Raw genomic sequence first — 26,365 nt, 5'->3', positions numbered from 1 at the left:
TTGTTGATTGGGAAACTGTTTTACTTTAAATTTTGGATTGCAATCCATTTCAATGGGAATTTCTCTTTCTCATCCTACTTAACCCTGTGATTGACTCCATCAAGACCCCCAAGGACTCTATCTTTACTCAGGCTTACACTGATTATTAGGATTTCTCTCCAAATGATATATTAGATACCACAACTTTTGTTCCCTCCCTCGAAAGTATAGTTTACTTCTACAGGTTATGTCTGTATCCTCCTAAAACGGAATGTTAATTGAGCTATAAATTGTCTGCAACAGATTTTTTCATACTCCTTTTATGAGCGGGAGCAACTCATCCCATCAGAGACACAGGTTGATTTCTCTTCATGTGGAACACTTTTACTCTCTTACTCTCCAGGGACCAAATTCTCAGTAACCACTACCTGCTTCTGCACCTGAAATCCAAGATCATAACTTCCGTCCTGGTCATGGCTGTGTATTTCTGTCCAGTTTCTAGACCATAGAGATGTTATCCTCATTTTATGTTTTCTTTTTCTATTATCAAGTTTTTTTATGCGAGAAGGTGTCTCAAGGTTTTGATATGACACAGAACAAGGGTAGGTATTTATGTATCAAGATTGGACAGAATAATATATAAGGTCATTACACCAGGGGGGAAAAAAGGTGGGGGGATGAACTGAAGGGATGCTTCCAAGTACAGACTTACTATTTTAAAAGAAATCTGCCCTAGTTTTCTGCATGTGCTGATCCCTTGAAGGTGTGCACATTATCTTGCCATCTTCATATCTTCAACCAATAAAATAGTATCCAATACATTTTACTGAATAAATGCACAAATGTTCCAAGTCTTTGGATTTAATCAGTTTCAGTTAATGCAGCTATGTAGCTAAAGATACATTGAAACCATGTTGAGTAAAAGCCAAGAGAGAGTTAAGTCAGTCCTACAATAAATTTCCAATTACACTTATTCTCAAATAAATGTTCACAGATGCAGATAAGCCTGTGTACGTCTTCTGGGAATCAAAACCTAGATCCTTTACACTGCAAGCAATTTTTTTCCCTCTGGGTCATCCCTGCTTGCAACTGGTTTAAACATTTGAAATGAATCAGTCAATTACATTTTCATTATATTTATATAGTAGTTTTACCTGAGAGTGTAACGGTGGCCATATTCAGAGTAGCTAAGTGGGAGTTCACCATGTTTATATCTTACTGTATTCTAGTTACAAATAAAATCTCCTCAGGCCCTGGCTCAAAGTCTATCTCATCTTATTTTATACAAGTGAAAGTGAAACAACTATTGTCAAATTTGTCTCTCTGGTTTCTCAGAAGACGGCAAAGGAGGGAGTGAGGAGGCTATATACAAGCAGATACGTTGAGGTCAACAGGAAATAATTGCTGATAATCAAATGAAAGTTGCTCAGTCATGTCCAACTCTTTGCAACCCCATGGACTATTCAGCCATGGAATTCTCCAGGCCAGAATACTGGGGTGAGTGGCTTTTCCTCTCTTCAGGGGATCTCCCCAACCCAGGGATCAAATCCAGGTCTCCCAGGTTGCAGGCGGATTCTTTAGCAGCTGAGCCACAAGGGAAGCCCAAGAATACTGGAGTAGGTAGCCTATCCCTTCTCCAGCAGATCTTTCAGACCCAGGAATCCAACTGGAGTCTCCTGCATTGCAGGTGAATTCTTTACCAGCTGAGCTATCAGGGAAGCCCTAATCAAGTAGGGTGAAGAAAGTCATACAAAGCTATTTTGATGTCCCTGTTTTGTCTTGTCCACTTAGGGGACTACTATATTATGACCAGGCCCAATTACTGACTCATAATTGTATATTGACTCTCAAAATATTAAATTATGTTCACTGTATTTCAGTTAAGTGGGTATGGGAATAACAGGGAACATTGTGGAAGCATACTTGGAAAATTATTTTTAAGTTTTTCCAGAATCAGGTGTACAGTTTTGATGAGCATATGATGGGGAGAGAGAGATTGAGAACTTTAGTAGTGAAGGCATTTCTATTCACTTTTGGACTCAGTGACCTCATGCCCTGGAATGACTATAAACTGGCAAATGTGAATAAATTCTTCCCACCCAGAATCTCATATCCTACAGATCTCTCATCACAGAATGCTCATCATAGAAGCACTATCCAGGCTGAGTGGGATTCTAGTTTTCAGAGATAGGCTTTTGGAGGAAGGGTTGTACAAGAAAGTCAAGCAACTTACTCCATCTGGTTCCAGCCTGAAATAGTGATTTGTTGCAAGACTAGTTCTAGGGAACAGTGGGATCATCTCTGTGGACTTATGGAGCTGTGGTTATATTGATCTCTAATGTGATATCTTCCCATCTATTCAAGGTCATGTTACTTTGATTTTTGCCATTTGTGCCAATATTTTGAACTCAAAGCAACTCTCCATCATTAAAGACACTGAGCACTGTAAGAGACAGGACACTTCCTGACATGATTCTTGAGCCCTTGTGCCTAGCAACAAAGTAGGTATTTTGTTTGTTTGTTTTTAGTTGCTAAGTTGTGCCAAACACTGCTGTGACACCATGGGCTGTAACCCACTGGGCTCCTCTGTCCATGGGATTCTCCAGGCAAGAATACTGGAGTAGGTTGCCATTTCCTTCTCCAAGTAGACACTTATTCATTATAAAAATAAATACACTTCAAGAATTGATTAATTATTTGAGAAAAAAATGAAAGATTCTGCTCTTAGTTTTCCAAGAATAAACTGGCTATTTCAGATTAAAATACATTTTTAAAAGTAGGACCCTCAATCATCTATGTTTTTCACCTTTATTTCCTCAGAGACTTGTACAATGTGGGAGTGTCATAAATATTCTTGTATCAGAAAATAAACTAGTAAACCAATCTAAATTACATGTAGCCACTTATACTCTTTCAGTTGTGTTTTTAATTTAACTAGCAGTTTAGCAAATCTGACTAGGGAATAAGAAACGTGGCAAGTAAAGCAATTGGCTTTATTTAAGAATTTGAAGAGGACTGAAGGACTTGATTTACGTAATCTACAATGATGTTAATGGACTAAATCAGGTTCACCACTTCTGCGCCTTTTAAGCCTTTCAGGACCTGTAGAGAAATTAAAAGGACTTTTACTTTCTGTTTCAATAGAAAATGTCCTGTTGAATCAGATGAGTCTGGTGATTACTATTATGTGTATGTATATGTAGATATACACATGTGTATGTGTGTATATATGGTTAGGAGCATTATGGTCCAGGACATGCTCCACGTGTTTTCAGAGAATTTCTTCCCTGAGCCAACTGTATTTTACTGTCTTGTGGATTTCAGCATCACTCATAAAGGTAAAGCAGAACCCCTGGGAGCTTTGAGTGTGTGTGCAACTAAACAGAGTTAATTACCATAAAACACATTTTTGTTAGGTTCAGAGACTCAGAGACATTCTGAATTTGAATTAGTCAATAACTGGCAAGGAACAAGAAAGCCTTCCCTCCTGTGAAAATAAATTGCCTCTCACAATTCATCAAGGATCTTTCTTAGGAAATCCAAATACTGCGTGAGAGAGTTACTTTCACTCTTAAATTGAATCAGTTAGAGATTGCAATGGTGGTGAGAAAAAAAAAAGTGGGCATGAACTGGAACATCAGAAGTACAGAATGAGTACAGGTCCATTATCTTCTATGATTAAGTCTTTCCCTTTTTCCTTCTCTGGCATATTTTTTTTAATCTTTAGTATGAATTATAGAAATTTCCTCCTTCCCTAAGACTGCTGAAATTAATCCCTAATAATTTTAAGGATGATGTTCTATGATCTCCATTCTATGTCTAAGATCTGTGCTCTACTTCTGTTCATTTGGCACCATGGCTAGGTTGTAAATTCTTTGACAGGAGCAACATTTTTACAATATTCTGTATTTTGTTTGACATTAAGAGGTACCATGGAAAATAGATGGGGAAACAGTGGAAGTGTCAGACTTTATTTTTTTGGGCTCCGAAATCACTGCAGATGGTGATTGCAGCCATGAAATTAAAAGACGCTTACTCCTTGGAAGGAAAGTTATGACCAACCTAGATAGCATATTCAAAAGCAGAGACATTACTTTGCCAACAAAGATCCGTTTAATCAAGGCTATGGTTTTTCCAGTGGTCATGTATGGATGTGAGAGTTGGACTGTGAAGAAGGCTGAGTGCCAAAGAATTGATGCTTTTGAACTGTGGTGTTGGAGAAGACTCTTGAGAGTCCCTTGGACTGCAAGGAGATCCAACCAGTCCATTCTGAAGGAGATCAGCCCTGGGATTTCTTTGGAAGGAATGATGCAAAAGCTGAAACTCCAGTACTTTGGCCACCTCATGCGAAGAGTGGACTCACTGGAAAAGACTTTGATGCTGGGAGGGATTGGGGGCAGGAGGAGAAGGGGACGACAGAGGATGAGATGGCTGGATGGCATCACCGACTCGATGAACATGAGTTTGAGTGAACTCCAGGTGTTGGTGATGGACAGGGAGGCCTGGCGTGCTGAGATTCATGGGGTCGCAAAGAGTCAGACATGACTGAGTGACTGAACTGAACTGAAGAAGTACCATTCACACTATTAGAATGGACAAGATAGACCGTACCATTGATTTCTCAGGCCATTGCTTTCTTATGTTATCAAAGTGAAAGTGAATTAGCTCAGTTGTAACTGACTCTTTGCGATCCCATGGACTGTAGCCGACCACGCTCCTCCGTCCATGGGATTTTCCAGGCAAGATTACTACAGTGGGTTGCCATGTCCTTCTCCAGAGGAGCTTCCCAACCCAGGGATCGAACCCGGGTCTCCTGCATTGTAGGCAGATGCTTTACCATCTGAGACACCAAGGAAGTCCTATGTTATCAAATATTGATTTTATTCTAAAACATTGTACCCAAACTACTGAAACACTAGATATTCATAAATTGCCTCTAAAAGCTATTCACAAGAAAGCACTCCCTCTTTTTCAATGTCAAAAGACTTGATGTTTAATACGAAGTCTTTAAATCTTGTGATATATGTTTACTACACGCATACACACATCACACAAATGCAAATAAAAATTGAATGCTTGGCATGGCAATATCAAATCTAGAATAAACAAAACTGTTCACTGTGTTTGGTGCCCTTCAAACCAGTAAATGAATGGAACATAATATGGGGAAAAGGGGAACTGGGCAAGCAGAAAGACAAAACAGGACAAAGAAAGACTTGGTGTTCCTGGAAGCATATTGGAGCTAAAAGGAAAATGTAAATCAAACTGAGAAAATGTCCTTTGAGTGGCTTCCTGATGGAATGACACAATCCCACGTCGAGAACCATATGGGAGAGTTCAAACAGTTTTAGACCTGATCCCAGAGGGCAGTGAGGAGGCTGGCTGGGAGAATAATTTGTTTTGTTTCTTGGGAGGAAGGCCAGAATGACTGATGCTTTGACAGTTCCTGCTGGCTGATCAGCAACTCCCTCCAATTTTGCTTAACCTCTTATGAGAGATAAGACTAGAAGGGCAGAGACCATGTAGGAGGTGATGACAGTGAACAGCACTCAGTAAAAGAGAGCCTGACATTACAAGCACATTCTAGTCAGACACAGAAGCTTGAACTGATTAGGCTGTTTAGGTTTTATGTGGCAGCCTTGACTGAGCTCTGCTTCTTCAAACAAGGGAAACTTGTTATTTCCATCAAGGTAAGGAAAATGCTAGAGTGTTTTCTTTTTTTGACAATTTGTGGCACCACTTTCTTCCTTTTACTGAAGTGAAAAAAAAAAAAGATCCGACTTGACATTAGGCAGAATCAACTTTAGTTAGAGTCCAGAAGATGTTGAAGATCCTTTTCTTTTTGTTTAAAGAAAGCAGATGGCTGCAAGAAAATATTTTCATTTTGATTTAGAGGAAATCACATAGCAAAAGTTTAAATTTTGTGTGATACATGACCTACGTGTTAGAAAATTTATCACCATACCTTGAGAAACTTTGCTGATGACACAAATATAAATCTATCCATACATAATAAACATACCAAAAAATCCTTTACTGTAAACTTAGTTTTCAAATTTTAGCATGCCTAAAAATTACCTGAGATATTGTCTACCAAGTCTCTCCTCCCTGGTATTTTCCAAATGGTGATGTTTTATTTCCATCATTCCATCCCCATTTTTTTAAAATTGGAATTCTTTTGTAAGAGCTTTCCTGTCTCCACTTATTTATTCATTTCACATATTCATTCATTTATTCATTTCTTCCACATAACATAATCTATTACTATTATTAATGTTTTTTACTCAAATTTACTCCGGCTTTGGTCTTAGTGGCCTCCTTTTGACTTGACTTGACTTCTGTGTCTTTTCAACCCACTCATGTTAACTTCTTTTTTTTTTTTAATTGAAGGATAATTGCTTTACAGAATTTTGTTATTTTTTGTCAAACCTCAACATGAATCAGCCATAGGTATACTATATATCTCCTCCTTCCTGAATTTCCCTCCCATCTCCCACCTGATCCCACCCCTCTAGATTGATACAGAGTCCCTGTTTGAGTTTCCTGATCCATACAGCAAATTCCCATTAGGTATCTATGTTACATATGGTAATGTAAGTTTCCATGTTACTCTTTCCATACATCTCACCCTCTCCTCCCCTCTCCCCATGTCCATAAGTCTATTCTCAATGTCCGTTTCTCCACTGTTGCCCTGTAAACAAATTCTTCAGTACCATTTTTCTAGATTCCATATATATGCATTAGAATACAATATTTATATTTCTCTTTCTGACTCACTTCACTCTGTATAATAGGTTATAGGTTCATCCACCTCATTAGAACTGACTCAAATGCATTCCTTTTATGGCTGAGTGATATTCCATTGTGCATATGTACCACAACTTCTTTATCCATTCATCTATCGATGGACATCTAGGTTGCTTCCGTGTTCTAGCTACTGTAAATAGTGCTGCAGTGAACAATGGGATCCATGCGTCTCTTTCAATCTTGGTTTCCTCAGGATATATGCCTAGGAGTGGGATTTCTGGGTCATATGGTGGTTTTATTCCTAGTTTTTTAAGGAATCTCTATACCATCTTCCATCGTGGCTGTATCAATTTACATTCCCACCAACAGTGCAAGAATGTTCCCTTTTCTCCACACCCTCTCCAAAACTTATTGTTTGTAGACTTTTTGATGATGGCCATTCTGACCAGTATGAGGTGGTATCTCATTGTAGTTTTGATTTGCATTTCTCTAATAATAAGTGATGTTGAGCATCTTTTCATGTGTTTGTTAGCCATCTGTACTTCTTTGGAGAAATGTCTGTTTAGGTCTTTTTGCCACTTTTTGATTGGGTTGTTTGTTTTTCTGGTATTGAGTTATATGAGTTGTCTTTTCACCTTGCTTTTAGTTTCCTTTGCTATGCAAAATCTTGCTTTCGTTTTTGTCATTGAGTGTTCTGCCTATGTTTTCCTCTAAGAGTTTTATAGTTTCTGGTCTTATGTTTAGGTCTTTAATCCATTTTGAGTTTATCTTTGTGTATGGTGTTAGGAAGTATCCTAATATCATTCTTTCATGTGTAGCTGTCCAGTTTTCCCAGCACCATTTATTGAAGAGGCTTAACCCATTCATGTTAACTTCTTGATGCTCCCTTACTTTCTGGCTTCACAAGATACTCCAGGTTGATCTTGTATTTTCCCTGACTCTGTAGTAAAACCACCCATTTCTCCCACAGGTCCTGATCTGTTTTATCAGAGAATTTTGTTTGAGACCAAGATGTAGAGGATAGATAATTCATTGCTTCTGGAGTGTTATTGCTTGGAAGCCCCTTTAGCAAGTAGAGCTAGGAAAAATGTGTATTCACATATACATATATCTTTATCTGTTTTTATATCTATCTCCACAAACATTGAAAACCATGAGTTATGATTCTACTACACCATCACAGTGTCTAGCCTTCCCCACTTCCCTATTTATAACTTCTTTCTTCAAGAGGTGAAAAATCTGGCCTCATTATCTGGAATACATTTGCTTATTTTCTCAATGCTAGAATATTTGCAAAGTAGTTTCAAATTTGCTAACTCAGTTTCTGTGAAAAATAAATTCACTAACTAGAGAAAGTATTTACATAAAATTCTTCATATTTTTAGCCTTCTTATGTCTACTCAAGATACTAGTTTCCAAAGTTAGATGAATTCTAACTTTCACTAACTCCTCACCTACTTCAGTGTGGTTGTTTTACTCATTTGTAATAGTTAGATTCATTTGTTACTTTTGGATTCCACCCTCATTGTGGTTACCTTTCTTTTTTTCTTTTTTTTGAGCATGTGAAACATTAACCTGATTCTAAATGTCAAAACTACTCAAATGTCAAAACTACTTAGAGAAGCACTGCTCTTTCTCATCCCCTCTACCATATATCCCTCCCTCATTCTTTTTATCACATTCCCTGCCCATAGCCTCTCAGTTCAGTTCAGTCACTCAGTAGTGTCTGATTCTTTGCGACCCCATGGACTGCAGCATACCAGGCCTCCCTATACATCCCCAGCTCCCGACGTTTACTCAAACTCATGTCCATTGAGTCAGTGATGCCATCCAACCATCTCATCCTCTGTCATCCCCTTCTCCTGCCTTCAGTCTTTCCCAGCATCAGGGTCTTTTCCAATGAGTCAGTTCTTTGCATGAGGTGGCCAGAGTATTGGAGTTTCAGCTTCAGCCTCAGTCCTTCCAATGAACACTCAGGACTGATTTCCTTTAGGATGGACTGATTGGATCTCCTTGCTGTCCAAGGGACTCTCAAGAGCCTTGTTCAACACCACAGTTCAAATGCATCAATTCTTTGGTGCTCAGCTTTCTATATAGTCCAACTCTCACATCCATACATGACTACTGGAAAAACCATAGCTTTGACTAGATGGACCTTTGTTGGCAAAGTAATTTCTCTGCTTTTTAATATGCTGTCTAGGTTGGTCATAACATTTCTTCCAAGGAGCAAGCATCTTTTAATTTCGTGGCTGCACTCACCATCTTCAGTGATTTTGGAGCTCCCCAAAATAAAGTCTGTCACTGTTTCCACTGTTTCCCCATCTATTTGCCATGAAGTGATGGGACCAGATGCCATGATCTTAGTTTTCTGAATGTTGAGTTTTAAGCCAACTTTTTCACTCTCCTCTTTCACTTTCATCAAGAGGCTCTTTAGTTCTTCTTTGCTTTCTGCCATATAGCCTCTATAAAACCACTTTTATTGCTACTGTTCAGTCACTAAGTCCTGTCCAACTCTTTGCAACCCCATGGACTGCAGCATGCCAGGCTCCTCTGTCCTGGAGATAGCAAACTATCTCCCAGAGTTTGCTCAAATTCATGTCCATTGAGTTGGTGATACTATCTAACCATCTTTTCCTCTGCCACTTCCTTCTCTGTTTGCCTTCAATCTTTTCCAGCCTCATAGTCTTTTTCAGTGAGTTGGTCCTTGTTCTTACTAGTTTCTGATTTGTTCTTCCTGTGTTTCTTTTTGCACAAATAAGCATATACCTGTATATTCCATATAGTCCTTTCCACATTTTTTAATTGAAAAAAAGGCTACATACTAAAAGCATTCTTTCTCAAATTATTTTTTATTGAATAGTTTATACTAACAATCACCCCTTTAAATTCAGAGATATTCCTCATTTCCTCTTTCAATTGCATTGTGTTCCATTCTCTGAATGTATCATAACTTATCCAACTACTCTCCATTGTCTGGGCATTCAGATTGCTTACTGTATTTTGGAATTACAAACAAGGCAGTGATGAATAACATTGTACATATGTATTTTCATGTTGTTTGAAATGTATCTTAGATTAAATTTTTAGAAGTAGGACCATTGGACTAAAATATAAGGTAAGGAGCTGTTTTGTTATTGCCAAATTTCTCTCTAGAAGTCTTACACCAATTTGCATTCTCTCCAGTAATTTTAGAATGCCAATTCCTCAAAGCCTTGCTAATAACCTAAGCTGTTAGATTTTTCAATTTTTTCTAATCTTATAGGTGGTAAGTGGTACCTCAGCAGTGTGTTAATTTTTATTATTTTATGTATGAAGGTGAATATTTTTTCACATGTTTAGGGTCATTTATAAAATATATATATTTGTGAGTTGTCTGTTTTTACTATTTCTCTATTAGGTTTTTAGTCCTTTTTTGTTCAGTTTTAAGGATTTTTAAAAATGTATTGCAAATACTAACCTTTGGCCTGTGGTATGTGTTGCAAATATTTTTTCCCAAGTTATCAGTTCTCTTTTGATTTTATGTGTTGTGTTTTTTGTTTTTTGGTTCTTTTTTGGTCATGAAGTAATTTTAATTTTCATTTGGTCAAATGTATTAGTCTTTTATTGCTTCTGACTTTTATTCATAGTTATAAAGTCCTTACACTAAGGTTAAAGAGGAATTCACTTCTTTTCCTTCTAATACCTATATGGTTTCTTTTTTTACATTCAATCTCTAATTCATTTGCAATCTAGTCTTATGAAAGATGAGATATGGGTCTGATTGTTTTTACTCAAATGGCTACCCAGTGGTAACAATATTGATTATTAATATATCCATTTTTGTTCCTGTTATTTGAGATTCTTTATCTATTTGGGTATATTTTTGGGTTTTTTATTCTTTTCCACGGATAGGTCCCTCTATTCACATCACAGAACATACTGTTTTAATTGTAGAGGCTTTATAGTATGTGTTAATGTCTGATAAGGCTAGTCCTTCTCTCAGTTTTTATCTATTTTTAGTTTCTCTTAGATGTTCTTGTGTGTGTTGTTCTTAATGAACTTCAGTGTGAACTTCAGTTCTTCTTAATGTTTGTTCTTAATGAACTTCAGTGTGAACTTTTCCAACTCTGTAATAAAGCCTGATGGTATTTTTATTGAGATTTTGTGTAGTTTATAAGTTAACTTAAGGATAACTGTCTGCTTTAGGATATTGAGTCATCATATCCAAGGACAGGGTGTCTTTCCATTTGTTCAAGTCTACTCTAGTGTCTTTCAGAAGAATTTCAAAGTTTTACTAGTATATGTCTTTCTGTGTTTCTTGCTTATCCCTAGGTATTTAATCTTTTTTATTACTATTATAAATAGGGTTTGGGGTTTTCCCTCTCATAATGTGCTCTAAATTGGGTATTGGTTCAAACATTTTTATCCTTGCTTTCCAAGTATTATTTCACTTAATTCTCACAACAAACATATGAGGTTCTTTTCAGTAACATAGCCTCTGATGGATGGCAAGGCAAGGTGGACCATCTGATTTCAGTGTGCTATGCTGCCTAGTTCCCACTAATAATTCCCTTAAGTTGATTTATCTAAAATCATGGACACCAGTCTAACATATTTTCATAATTCAGAGAGACTCCAAAAAGCAAAGAGTCAAACTGGCAATTTTTAACCTGGGAATTCTGATCATGTCTAACAGCTTACCTCCAAAGGACAGGGGATAATATAAGAGGGAGTAGCATGAGGGGTCTTTCCTCCACAAGGGTCTCTTGGGGCCTGAATTCCTCTCAGATTCTGTCTCCAACCCTGAAATAAAGGAAACTGGAAAAGGCCACAACTCTCTGGGCATGGGAAACACAGCACATATTTTGGTTAAATAAATTCTCCCAGGTATTCCCAACGTTAGCGGAATAACTGCTAGGAAAGAAGTGGGAGCCCCTGATAACAAAATAAGGAGTGAGAAGGTCAGAGCAGCTCTTAGAAGAAGAGGCGTCACTGGAAGCATATCATGTCTCAAGGCCCCAGAGATGGTGAGCAGTAGCCCTAACCTTGAGAGCTATAGCAAAAGCTCAGGAATTAAGGCAGTTGCTACAAAAATGATGGACATGAGCACAGTAACCATGACAGTCAAGAAATGACAGTCATCTTTGTAATGGAGGAAAAGTCCAGGAGAAGCAGAGCACACTCACCTCCTCCCACATCTAGTGAAAACCTGGAGGAACTCAGTAGTGACCGCAGGCATGACAGTTCCTATCTGAGGCGGCAAGGAGGGTGCTCTACTCTACTTTCCCGGAAGCAAACTTACGGGATCGACACTACTGGGGCTCTTGTAGACAACACTGTTTTGTCACTTTGGAGAATCTCAGGGACAGAGGAGCCTGGCAGGCTACAGTCCATGAGGTCACAGAGTTGGACTTAGCAAGCGCACACCTTTGTACTTCCTCGGACTGCTAACCTAGAAAAATCTGTTAAAGAGATTTTCGGTGGGATAGATTTCTCTAAAAATGAGTTTTCTCAACATAATTATTAATGTGTGAAGGCCTATTATTTCCAGGTAATCAATATCAAAATGCACTCTCTGGAGTCATTTATTTTTTCTCATTATGCCTCATAGTTCAGTCCCCTAATGCTGTAAGGTTAATATACTTAGGATAATATTTATGCTGCTCATCCCAAGTTTCCACGTTAAGCATAAGGGCTGCTTATAATGCTTGCCTCTATTTTTTGACTTCAAAAGAAACCATTTCTCTTGATAGAAGTTAATTTTCAAAAGACAATTTCCTACTGAAAGACATCATCAGTGGAGTTTCTGGTGATGAACTAAGGGCCCTTTGATATGACAGATTCCCTGCTCAGAAGACCATAAGAAATAGCCACGATTATGGTGCTCCAGACTGTCACCCTTTCAGTCATCCAAATGCCACTGCAATGTTCAGATGAAAAAGAAAATTATAATAATATTCATTATAGATAGCAACATAAAGTGATTCAATTTGTCTAGGAAAGGACGTGACTGTTGGTGGCGTCTGTCCTATTTACTCAATAGCCAGCATTAGTCACTTAGGGGTTAGGTTTCCACTATTAAAAAGAGTTGTTAATAACAGGACAGAGAAGAAACAAAAGTCATTTGGAAGAGGAGATAAGAAGTCAGAGTTCCTCATATGGCACTTTATTGTAGAGAAGGGAGCTTTTACTTATACTTATTCAGTTGGTGAGACATAAGAGAGTTAACAGGGAACAAATTGTATATTTTCATTTTGGGTTTGTTTTTCAGTAGTTTGAGGCTTCTGGGACTTCAGATTTCCATAGCAGTAACTCAGCTCAATATTATAGTATGTATCACCTTGGAAAAGCAATTGCAAAATGCTTGTTTGTATTCTCTTTGTGCTCTGAGTGGGCTGGAATCATTCTCTTCAAACATCATTTACAACTCAATGTAATGAGCACACGTAGTCAGCAAGGCTTTTAAAAGTTAATGAGAAATAGAAAACTTTGAAGGGGTTATTTCTCACTGTGCTCAGTGTCAACAACTAGGTCTCTCACTTAAAAAGAGCATTTCTGGCCTTGCCGTAGATTGCATCTGCAGGACAGTGGACTGGGAGCATAGACATCTATCTTGCCTTGAACGTAATTAAGAAAGAGGAAGCAAAGGGGAGAAGAAAAGGAAGAGGGAGAAGAAGCATGGAAAGAGGAAGACAAAGAAGAGCACAGCTTTATTTGAGCATCTGCGGAACAGGGAAAATGGTCTTATCCCTGGTGTAAAAATCCTGAGGAAAGTTGGAAGAGAAGTCAAAAGGAAAAAGTCACAGAGGAGAAAAGTGAAAGGTCTCTTTTCCCTGGATCGTGATTATTTTTTTAACTTCAGAAGAGGAGAGAGAGATGGGAGGCCTTTTTGAGATAATTAAAAGAGAAATCAGAATTAAACTTACTATAGCAGAGCATGTTCAAGGAGAGGCAGTGGCCCTCCATCTACTAATTTATTAAAGGCAGGGAAGTAGTACCAACTCTTGAAAAGAACAATGAATTCAAACCCTAAAACTCCTCTTGGCTCCACTGTCCGTGGTTTACATGGCCTTGACAATTTAATGAAGCTCTCTGAATATCTCAAAATCTCTAGCTTTAGGCTAGAGGTCATTTCTACTTCCACACATTTAAATTTTAAATTTATTTCCATTAGAGATACTGAAATTTGGAGTTCTTTTTTAAGTAATGTGAAAAGAGCAGAGAGAAATTTGTGACTGTTAAGCACTTTTTCTAAAATTATGCTTAGAAAACTCCTTAAGTTTTCTACAATCACCTTTGTATTTTCCATTTTCTTTGTCCTGAAATGTATTCATTCTAATAGAGTAACAATATCATTCTCCCTTATCTCAATTTGTATCCATTATTTCAGAGATCTACATTATTTGGGGAAGGACAGGGATTTGGAGAATTAGACTAAACAGTGTACCAAGGCAACTAACAGCATTCTATGTGTCATAGTCAACAAATTCATCACTTTGCTATTTCAACACATTTTTAAGACATTGTTTACTTCTCTATAAAGTGTCTGTGCTTCTAGTATAATTTCAATATTTATTCACTAATATAGCCATAAAATCCCATGATTTACATACTCGAATACTTTTTCCATTCCATCTCTCAACCATCAGAGAGTATAGGATATTTTATAGCTACCTTTTGAGTTTAATTCTGGAGCCTAGACATGTATCAAACAAGATCCAGTGTAATAAAATAGAACATGGATATAAATGTTAAAAAAAGAAAACACTAAAAACGGCTGCATATTTTGGAGAGGTTCTTCCAAAAATGAAACAAAGTGTGCACATCCGGGGGGTTCTACCCTGAACCCTCAAACTAATCTCTTGGTTATCCTAAGACGATGGAGATCCAAAGTAGCTTCTGGGTTGAGTAACTCTTTTGCAGTTTCTACCATATTTGGAAAGACCCTGATGCTGGGAAAGATTGAGGGCAGGAGGAGAAGGGGACTACAGAGGATGAGATAGCTGGGTGGCATCACTGACTTGGGCATGAGTTTGGATAGACTCTGGGAGTTGGTGATGGACAGGGAGGCCTGGCGTGCTACAGTCCATGGAGTTGCAGAGTCAGACATGACTTAGTGACTGAACTGAACCATATATGGTGACAAGCAATGTTCTTTAAGCTTCACTTCCTCCTTGAATCTAAACTTCAAGCCCCACAGAGGATGAGATAGTTGGATGGCATCTCTGACAATGGACATGAGTTTGGGTAGACTCTGGGAGTTGGTGATGGACAGGGAGGCCTGGCGTGCTACAGTCCATGGGGTTGCAGAGTTGGGCACGACTGAGCGACTTAACTGAACCATATATGGTGACAAGCAATGTTCTTTAAGCTTCACTTCCTCCCTGAATCTAAACTTCAAGCCCCACAAAATGCCAGTAATATCTTCAAGTAAAAGTTAAATGTTGAATGGTTGAAATTGTCAAAGCTTTTCTTTCCATACAGAGCAGTAGAGCTGAGGAGAGCTGTCTCATAGATTACCAAATTTTTGCATTTATTACAAACCTGTATGGGAAAAGGGAATTTTATTTACTAAGTTCACTAAAATTCCAGTGACTTTAACTTGGTGTAGTCTAAATTTTCTTTGCACCTACATTCAACAACATTAAAGATATTACTATATAAACAACGCATGAGAAAGAAACTTGGGTTAGATCTGATTTCCAAAATCAAATAGCTTGTTTTCTAGTACCTAGTAGAATCTCTCTCTCCAGTTACCACTCCTCCATGCCCTTCCTGTCCCGATGTTCTGGCACTTATCTTTCCAACAGAGCTACGTGTTATCCTGGCTATGCTAGTTAACAGCTGTGACAATGCCCAAAGAGCAAATTCTCGGAGACTTGTTCCCTCTTCTGGAAGGGGTGATTATAATTTTACTTGAGGGAAGCAGTACACTTCATAATAATTAGCAAGATACTTTATTTTGCTACTCTATATTGATGTTATTTTCATTAGACTCAGATGCTACTTACTATAGTATTAGGCATTCCCTCTATTCTGCTTACATTGCATTTGATGCATCACTTCTTTGTATCAATTTTCACAGTGCATTTTAATTGTTTGTTTACATGTTTGTGTTCTGAGTGGTCTGCAAGACCAAGAAGAGCAAATATTGGGTCTTATGTCTCTTTTTGGCACTTAATATAGGCTCAGTAGTCTGACACGTAATATAGCACCAGTCTGACATATAATATAGGTTCATTAAATGTTGACAAATGACTAAATAAATGGGAAAAGATGATGAATAAATGAAGTATAATTTAAGTAATTATGTGAACAGGGCATGAAAAATGCTGTAAGCTAGTTTCATATGAAAGGGCTGATTTTCAAACGGAGCACGTGTGCTCAATCACTTCACTCGTGTCCAACTCTTTCTGACACTATGGACTGCAGCCCGCCAGGCTCCTCTGTCCATGGGATTCTCCAGGCAAGAGTACTGGAGTGAGTTGCCGAGCTGTCCTCCAGGGGATCTTTCTGAACCAGGGATCAAATCTGCATCTCCTGCATTGGAGGCATATTCTTTACCACTGAGCCACTAGGGAAGTCCTTCAAATGGAGGGATCATGGAATTTATTGTGGAGATAGGAGGTGAGACACGGTCTGAAATTTCCTGGATGAGCTTTCATAAATTGTTTTTAAAAAGGATCAAAGAAACATGAAAGTCAGAGAAAAAGGTATATGTAAAGTCCAAAGTAAGTAAGGTATAAACCTAATCAGGGTCTAAAGAAAAACCTATAATGACCAGACCTTAAATATTATATTGGGAAAAGGTGAGAGATGCAGAAGAGGTAATTTAGAAACAAACTGTCATGGGCTTTAGATTTTTAAACAAAGAACTTGTACTTTATTTGGTAACAAATGGGAGATCACTAAAAGATTTCAGTGGAGGAGCTGTAATATTGGGATTATTCTGGTCACAATGTGTCAAATGGATTGGAGTAGACAGAATGTTGGATTAGTAATACAAATTATGAGGAGGTAAATACTTGAATTATAGAGGTTGAAGCCAAAAGAAAATGTGGGTCCAACCTACACAATGAAAGTAAGAATGAAATCCTCCTTAATTCTCCATGAAAAGCATACCTTAAAAAATCTCTCTTTCATCAAATTTGTCAAAAAAGTTAACACTGACTGCTTCCTTCTAAGTCCTTAACCAAAAACACTGGCTATTCTACATAGTGAATATTAGCAATCAGACGTCTCTAAAATAAAGGTATAAAGTTTTAAGTTACTCTAAGATCTTGGACATCCACTTCTTCCCTTTATTCTTTTCACCGTCATTTTATTCCAGGCTTTTTCATCTCTTCATTACAATCACACCTTGCCTTCCTCTCTAGATTCCTGAGCTCAAAACTGTGACTGCCCTGCCGTATTCAACCAGCAAACAGATCTTCTAGTGAGTTACCTGCTGAGTGTTTCTATTTATTCCTACTAAAGCCTCAAAGATCAGGTGTGAGAAGTTTATTTTTCTAAAACATTTACCAAATTACTCTTGAGGCCACCTTCTTAGTTACCCATATTCCTGGATTTCCCCCTTAAACTAGAATTAATCTAGAGAAAAATGAAATAGTATTGATACCTTTCATTTATGCTACATGTTTTCCTAAGAACCTCACAGACCTTTCCCAGCTACATCCTGCTTAGAAGAGAGAAAAAAATATCATCTTAACTTTGCATTTGAGAAAACAGGCAGAAAGGAAAAAAAAAATGTCCCAAGAAGTCATGGCAAATCTGCTAATAGAATGAGAAAAAAGAACCCATTTTCTTGACTCCTGGATTATGGCCTCCAGCTTCAGTAAAAACAGACAAGGAAGATCATTACTGGGTGGTCTTAAAGGATGAAGAAGTCTCATTGCTCTCCTGGAAAGTGATATTCTTGTAAGAGAAGGATCACGATCATAAACATAAGGCACATATGAAAACTGCACCTGTCATTTGGCAGTTCTCTAAAGATCAGTTCCGTTCAGTCACTCAGTCGTGTCTGACTCTTTGCAACCCTATGGACTGCAGCACGCCAGGCTTCCCTGTCCATCACCAACTCCTGGAGCTTGCTCAAACTCATGTCCATCGAGTCAGTGATGCCATCCAACCATCTCATCCTCTGTCATCCCCGTCTCCTCCTGCCTTCAATCTTTCCCAGCATTAGGGTCTTTTCCAATGAGTCAGTTCTTCGCATCAGGTGCCAAAGTATTGGAGTTTCAGCTTCAGTATCAGTCATTCCAATGAATATTCAGGACACATTTCTTTTAGGATGGACTGGTTTGATCTCCTTGCAGTCCAAGGGACTCTCAAGAGTCTTCTCCAACACCACAGTTCAAAAGATACTGCCATCTTTCCTCAAAAGATGGATTCCTATATCAAATTTTTTCTTCAATTTATAAAGTAACAAACTTTACAGAATTGTGCCAATTCTGATGGATAATAATACTCTTTGCAATGATGTGCATTTCTAAGATGGTGCACACCTCAAGCTAACTGCACTCTTTGACATTAAGATTTGTACATTCCCACTTTTAACAGGGGAAATAGTGAATTCCAAAAATAATTAAGCATGGACAGTTAAACATCCAAAATCGTGTACTTTCCCTCAATTTTCTGTTCAAGTCTAACAAAGCAAGATATGTATTTACGTAATATCAGTGACTATAAGGAGACTGTAATCATTCTAGCTCATACTTTTCATTATGCCTATGAGATATCTAATGCCCAGATATGCAGGAAAAAACCAGCTTGTATACTGTGCTCTTGCATTCTACCTGTGCCACAGCTCACTATAATATATTGCCTTCCAAGTTAGGGGATCTTAAGCTTGAGACTTACATAAAGTAACAAAGGATTCATTGAGAAGCAATGGACTGACCAATTGGAATGTTAACTATACAGTTCATTATATAGTTAACTTGAACAAGTTATATCTGTAAACTAGAAATAAAAAATAGTAGAGTTCTGGTTTTAACTTATTCACTAACAGCTAACAAAACTTTTGTTGAATGTGACTGAGAATTGACTCTATTCTGGCTCAGTTATCTCTCCTTTGCTTATACAGCTTCTATTCATCTTCTGTGAATTCTTTTCTCTTTTAATCCCACACTGGTTGGTGAGAAATGACTCTTCCTAATGTGAAGGTCTTTATAATTGTCATTATTATTCTCTATCAGTCTACCAGGACTCAAAGTTCCCACTTAAACTGTTCTTAACACAGTCCCAGCTATTTCTGCTCTTGGTCTTATGTGATGATTGTCTTCCTTCCAGATATTGTGGTAATACTGCCATGCTATGTGTGATTGTCAGCAATTTATATTGGTCTACAGAAATTATTCTGTTAGACTAATTGCAGACTTTGGCTTTGTCTTATTTACATTGAAAGAGTGAGACAAGTTTTATCTGGCTCTAGCTTTTGTCAAGAAGAGCGAATTCTCCCACCCAGCAAAAGGCCACTTCCCACACCTCCCGTGTAACACTATCAGACAGAACCTCTGGCTATGGAAGCCTAAATCCACAAATACACAGGCTACATCTACACATTTTTAGCTTGGGTTTTGGTCAACCTCAAATACCTCTTATTTTATTAGGAAATTATCTTTCCTTTCTGGATGCCTGGTGTCCTCCGCCAGAGTTTAGAATTTGTTGGTTTTTCTTTTTTTTTGGAAAGGAGTACATCAAGGCTGTATATTGTTACCCTGCTTATTTAACTTATATGCAGAGTACATCATGCGAAATGTCAGGCTGAATGAAGTACAAGGTGGAATCAAGATTGCTGGAAGAAATATCAATAACCTCAGATATGCAGATGACACCACCCTTATGCCAGAAAGTGAAGAAGAACTAAAGAGCCTCTTGATGAAAGTGAAAGAGAAGAGTGAAAAAGTTGGCTTAAAACTAAACATTCAGAAACCTAAGATCATGGCATCTGGTCCCATCACTTCATGGCAAATAGATAGGGAAACAATGGACACAATGAGAGACTTTTTTTGTGTGTGTGCTCCAAAATCACAGCAGAAGGTAACTGCAGCCATGAAATTAAAATACGCTTACTCCTTGGAAGGAAAGTTATGACCAACCTAGACAGCATATTAAAAAACAGAGACATTACTTTGCCAACAAAGGTCCATCTAGTCAAAGCTATGGTTTTTCCAGTAGTCATGTATGGATGTAAGAGTTGGATTATAAAGAAAGCTGAGTGCCAAAGAATTGATGCTTTTGAACTGTGGTGCTGGAGAAGACTCTTGAGAGTCCCTTGGGCTTCAAGGAGATCCAACCAGTCCATCCTAAAAGGAAATCAGTCCTGAATATTCATTGGAAGGACTGAGGCTGAAGCTGAAACTCCGATACTTTGGCCACCTGATGTGAAGAACTGACTCATTGGAAAAGACCCTGATGCTGGGAAAGATTAAAGGCAGGAGGAGAAGGGGATGGCAGAGGATGAGATGGTTGGATGGCATCACTGCCTCATGTACATGAGTTTGAATAAAGTCTGGGAGTTGGTAATGGACAGCATGGTGTGCTGCAGTCCATGGGGTTGCAAAGAGTAGGACACGACTGAGTGACTGAACTGAACTGATGTCAACTGAAAAAAATGCTCAGCCTAAAAGTTTAGAGTTATGTTTTATTCGGTGATCTTTCTGAGCATCATAGCCTGGGAATCAGCCTTTCATAAAACTCTGAGGAATTGCTCCAAAAAGTAAGGGAGGAGCCAGGATATATAAGAGTTTTACTAAAAATAAAATAAAATTTAAAAACCTCATGTTGCCGAACATCAAAAGATTACTGCTAATCACACATAAAAAAGTAGGCATATCAAGGTAATAATTTTAGAGCTTATCTATGTATGGGAAGATGCATAGAGTCTGGGCTGAATGAAATTATTTCTTTGATCTGCATCTTAACCATCTAGGGCCAGTATCTCTTTTTTCTCCATTCTGAATTCTCCTCAGGATGCACCATTGGGTGCTGCAGTGGCTGATGCAGGGAACAGTCCTTTGTCTGCAGATATAGATTAAAACCAGCCAAAGAAACAGACACATCAGATGAAATCTGAGAGGGTTCCACACATGTCCTCGGGAAGCAGTGATCTCCCAGCACCTCAGTGTATGACAATATTCACTATTGCCAACCAGGAAAACTTACCTGAGTTCCATGTCCAGAGTTTTATTGGGTTTCATTCTGTAGGCAAAATTGAACCACTGGCCACATGGTTGAACTCAATCTGCTGCTCTTTTTCCTCCCACAGAAGTAGAATTAATAACACATGTTCAAAGCCCCAATAATCTAATTATACTCTTTGTCTTTCTGACATTGTCAGCCCCTCATCTTACTGAGCCATCCATCACTAGCATTAACTATGTTAGTGTGAACTACGAAGGGGCCCACCATGAGTCACCTCGCTAGTGTAAGCTATCAGGCACTGTTTTAGGAGCCTGCTATGAATAAAAAGACATCCCAGTGACTCAGGAAATGTCAAGAATTTAGAGCCTACCTTCTAGAACCAGGGACACAGGCCAGCCAAATTCTTTATATACATGACTATGATTATTTTAACATAGATAATATTTCCATAGTTTAAATCTTAGTTCAAATGCTTTGGGAGGGGAAAGAACTCCAGCACAATAGTTGAATGGGTCTCTTGGATCCCTTATAAAAGCTTATATTAACTATCAAGCCACATATCCAACATCTTTCAATAAGGTGGTATAACTGCTTGATTATCTCCCCAAATTGTACATATAATTAAACAAAAATAATGTCTTGGAATTATTGTACGCATGTACACCCGTGGTGGATTCATGTCAATGTATGGCAAAACCAATACAGAATTGTAAAGTAAAATTTAAAAAAAAAAAGAGAGAGAGGAAAAAATAAATAAATAAAATTTTTTAAAAATGTCTTTTTCATTTTCTGTAAAATAAATATACAAATGTGAAATGCTACTTTGTTTTAAAATTTAGATGGTTGAGGAATAGACACGAATGAGTAATTTAATGAAGAACCACCTAGAAAAATCTAGAAGCCAGCAACAACACCTGAGATAATGAAAACCTGTAAATAGGAGATTTTCTGCTGCATGATGAAAAGCATCTCTTACTGAAAAACCTGTTATACTATGGAGAAAAAAATTTGAGTCAGCATGGATAATAGCAAATCTTTCAACCTTTATTTTTATAATTTTATTTATTTATTTGTGGCTGTGCCAGGCCTTCATTGCTGCACAGGCTTTTCTCTAGTTGCTATTTGCCTTTCATAGGTTTCTCATTGAGGTAACTTTTCTTGTTGCAGAGCATGAGCTCTAGGGCCCTCAGACTTCAGCAGCTGCAGTGTGCAAGCTAATAGTTGTGGTACACGGGCTTAGTTGCTCCACAGCATGTGGAATCTTTCTGGATCAGGGGTCAAACCCATGTCTCCTGCACTGGCAGGTGGATTCTTTACCGCTGAGCCTCCAGGGAAGCCCTATTTTAACCTTTTAATCTTCTTGTTTTTCTTACCTGGAAGCAACTCATAAGTGGCATTTTTTGCCTCCAAAAGTAAACACACCTTAAACCTAAATGCTAAACTTTCAAATCTGAGGGTTAATGTGAATTCAGAAAAGGTGTACTCATTTTGTTATAAAGTCACACTGTCACCTAGTGGTTTCTCATACACAGAATTTGAGAAAATAAGCTAATAGCTTATTTGGGTAATTTATTCTCTGATATATACAAAATGAGTACAAGACTATTTCGTCTTTATAATATCTGAAAATGTTTTATATCTTTAACTTATTTCTATGGGTTTGTTGCTGTTGTTCAGTCGCTCAGTTTTGTCCTTCTCTTTGTAACCCCATGGACTGCAACACACCAGGCTTCCCTGTCTTTCACCATCTCTTGGAGCTTGCTCAGATTCATGTCTATTAAGTCGGCGATGCCATCCAACCATCTCATTCTCTGTCATCCTTTTCTTCTCCTGCCTTCAATCTTTCCCAGGGCTTTTCTAAATGAGTCAGCTCTTCACATCAGGTGGCCAAAGTATTGTAGCTTCAGCTTCAGCCTCAGTCCTTCCAATGAATATTCAGAGTTAATTTCCTTTAGGATGGACTGGCTTGATCTCCTTGCAGTCCAAGGGACTCTCAAGAGTCTTCTCCAACACCACAATTCAAAAGCATCAGTCCTTCAGTGCTCAACTTTCTTTATGGTCCAACTCTCACATCCATACATGACCACAGAAAAAACCATAGCCTGGTCTAGACAGAACTTTGTCAGCAAAGTAATGTCTCTGCTTTTTAATACACTGTCTGAGTTTATCATAGCCTTTCTCCCAAGGACAAGCATCTTTTAACTTCATGGCTGCAGTCATCATCTGCAATGATTCTGGAGCCCAAGAAAATAAAGCCTGTCACGTTTCCATTGTTTCCCCATCTATTTGCCGTGAAGTGATGGGACCAGATGCCATGATCTTTGGTTTTTTACTCTTGAGTTTTAAGCCAGATTTTCACTCTCCTCTATGGGTTTGGGTACTATTATAAATGACTCATAAATTATTTTTATTGGAGCACATGGTTTCTTCTCACAGACACATGCAGAGTATGGAAAGAGTAAAGAGAATACTGTAACTTACAATGAAATATTTGGTGAATTTTCTTGGTTTTCCTAAATTCTAACAGAGTGGTTATATAAACAAGTTTGAATTATATAGTTGCAAAATTTCCTTTTGTTTTAACAAAATACTCAGTCTGTAACAAACAAAACTTGGAGTTCTCCTTCCTCACTCCTCTGCTCTCAATTGACTTTTCTTTGCTGCTTTCATCAGAAGGAACAATGACACCTAAGTGCTTGACACATGGTGGATTCTTCATAGATGATTAAAATAAAAGTGGTCCTTAGCTCAATGTCATAGTCTAGGCTCAGATAATAAAAATTAAAATTAATATTTTTCTACAAATGAATCAAGAATCTTGTCTCACTCTTGATAGTTCTTTCCAAACCCACAAGAAAAGCTTACTTCTTTTGAGTTTCATATGGAAGAAGAAATATTATATTCCATCTTTAGTACCAATTAAAAGGCTTTATTTCTTTTCCTTTTGCATTTAGTGAAGGTCTTTAGTGTCTAATGCTTGGCATTTTAAACCAGCTTGGAGAACATTTGGGCTTCCTGGGAGAATCAGGACACATCGTATTAAGGTGAATTCTAAATCAACCTGAAAAGTACAGTAGCAGGATATACACCTATTGTTGTTTAGTCGCTAAGCTGTGTCTGACTCTGTAACCCCATGGACTGTAGCCTGACAGACTCCTGTGTTTTGAGGATTTTTAGGCAGGAACACAAGAATGGGGCCATTCCCTTCTTCAAGGGAAATTTCCAACCCAAGGATTGAACCCACCTCTCCTGCTTGGCAGGTGGATTCTTTACCATGGAGCCATCAGGGAGGCCCTATAACTTGCTATAATAATCATGGGAATCAGTTTATCTGCGGGGTGATTTCCTAAAGATTTGATGTGTTTATATACATCTGTCTGAAAATTAGAAGAAATTCTTTTCATGTAACTAAACAGCTGAGAAAAATGTTAAGGGCTGACAGAACACACAACAGGGCTCACAAACTCTATTTTCCAGTAATGTTTATGCTCTTATATTTAATCGAATCCTAGAAAAACTGTGTAGCTGTGGGGAATGTGATAAATAGAGCATGGTATAGGTTAGGAACCCTGGATTTCAGAGTTCCATGGTGTCTGCTGCAAACACTCAAAGCTTATTAGAATCTAGCCAATTCTGAGTTGAGGTAGATGTAGGGGAAGAGATAATTGTTATAGGATTCAGAAATTTTCTCTAGGTCAAGTAGTTATTCACCCTGGATGCCGATTAACCAATGCATGTTATTCAGGAATTTAAAAAGTAATATTATTTATGAAAAAAACTATATTTTTGGATGGAAAATTAAAGGAATCCCTTTTGCCCAGAGTATGTTTACTACTACATGCATACACAATATTCATAGATGAACCCACAAAAGTACCAGAAATTCTCACTGATTTCATAGGATAAAGCTCTCCTATGGATCTCAGATGTTTAAGTATAAAAACACCAGTCTCATACACAAGGAGAACAGTCATTCAGTAATCTAACTTCTGGAAGAAAATGTTAATATTTTCTCAGAGTTATTAAAAAATTTTAAAACCCCACATATCATCCAGAAGTAATGTTGACTTTTTTCAGTTCTAATCAAATAAAATATCCAGTAAGTTATGATAGTTACAGCAGATTATACACTTCAAAACATTTTAGAAGTGTGAAATGTGGTTTTTTTACAGGAATCAAATCAGGCAAACAGGAAGATACTCTCCAACCCTGGCATGTGATCTGAATGGAAATATTCAGAGTATGCTTATATAACGTCATTGCAAGTTAGATGAGGTTGGTACAGTCATACCCTATATAGTACTGTGAACCATGGGCAGCAGTAAAGATGTAAGAATTGGCCAAAATTTTGCTGTGTGGTTGCAGACATTCTCTCTATAAGATCCATAAAAACAGAGACTTCTAATAATGAGTATTTGTTGTTGAATGAGTGCTAGGAGACTCAATGTAGTAAATATAGAATAGTTATGGAATTTTAGAGTATACCTGCCTATTTGCAGAAGGGTGGTAAAATATTTTTCTTTTATTTATACAGTAAATATATATGTACATGTGTGAAAATGCACACATACTCCTCTCTATGTGTTAGATGCTATTCTAAATGTTTTCCAAATATTAATGCACTTATGGCAAGTATGAGTACTTAAATAATATGCCACAAATAATTACTATCAAAAGTTTGCTGCTGCTGCTGCTGCTGCTAAAGTCACTTCAGTTGTGTCCGACTCTGTACGACCCCATAGACGGCAGCCCACCAGGCTCCTCTGTCCCTGGGATTTGATTTTAGTGCTCTGAATTGAATATTACTGAATGTAGATTAGGTTATTGTGACCCTGATAATGACTAATATTTTTGAAGCCTAAATAGAAGTCAACTTAATATGCTTTTTGTCAAGTAAATACTTAATGTACTAGTTGGGATGCAGTCAAAAACCCCTCATTATTTTAACAAAGGTTTTCATAGAAATAATTTTGAACTAAGTATTGAAGACCAAAGGGCAAGAAACCGTAGCGTGTTGTGAACATAGACTGTAGAAGATGCAGGTAGCCCTCCTGATCCTCCCTTAACGCTCTGGGAACAAGGAGAAGTAGGAATTAATAAAACTTTAAAAAGTTTGATGGGGGACTCAGGACACCCCAAGCTGGTGCTCTGTGACAACCTGAAGGGAAGGGGTGGGGAGGTAGAGGGGTTTAGGAGGGAGGGGACACATGTATACCTATGGCTGATTCATACTGATGTATGGCAGAAACCATCACAATATTGTAAAGTAATTATCCTCCAATTAAAATAAATACATTAACAAGAAAGTGGTTATCAGGATAAGGGGGGAAAAAATGTTTGGGAGAAGAATGCTGCAGAACTCAGAACTGTGAGAGCTGCCAGCTAGCGCTGATGACTCCAAAGGGGGCAAGCAGGAGGCTGGCTTTTTAAAGTGGTAGAAAACAGAAACGAATTGCTGCCGCCAGGGTGAAGTGCGACTGGAGTGACAGGGAACCAGGAAGAAAAAAGCGAGCCG

Source organism: Oryx dammah, unplaced genomic scaffold, assembly GCF_014754425.2.
Source record: "Oryx dammah isolate SB20612 unplaced genomic scaffold, SCBI_Odam_1.1 HiC_scaffold_5, whole genome shotgun sequence".
NCBI lineage: Eukaryota > Metazoa > Chordata > Mammalia > Artiodactyla > Bovidae > Oryx > Oryx dammah.
This window is presented reverse-complemented; position numbering follows the sequence as displayed.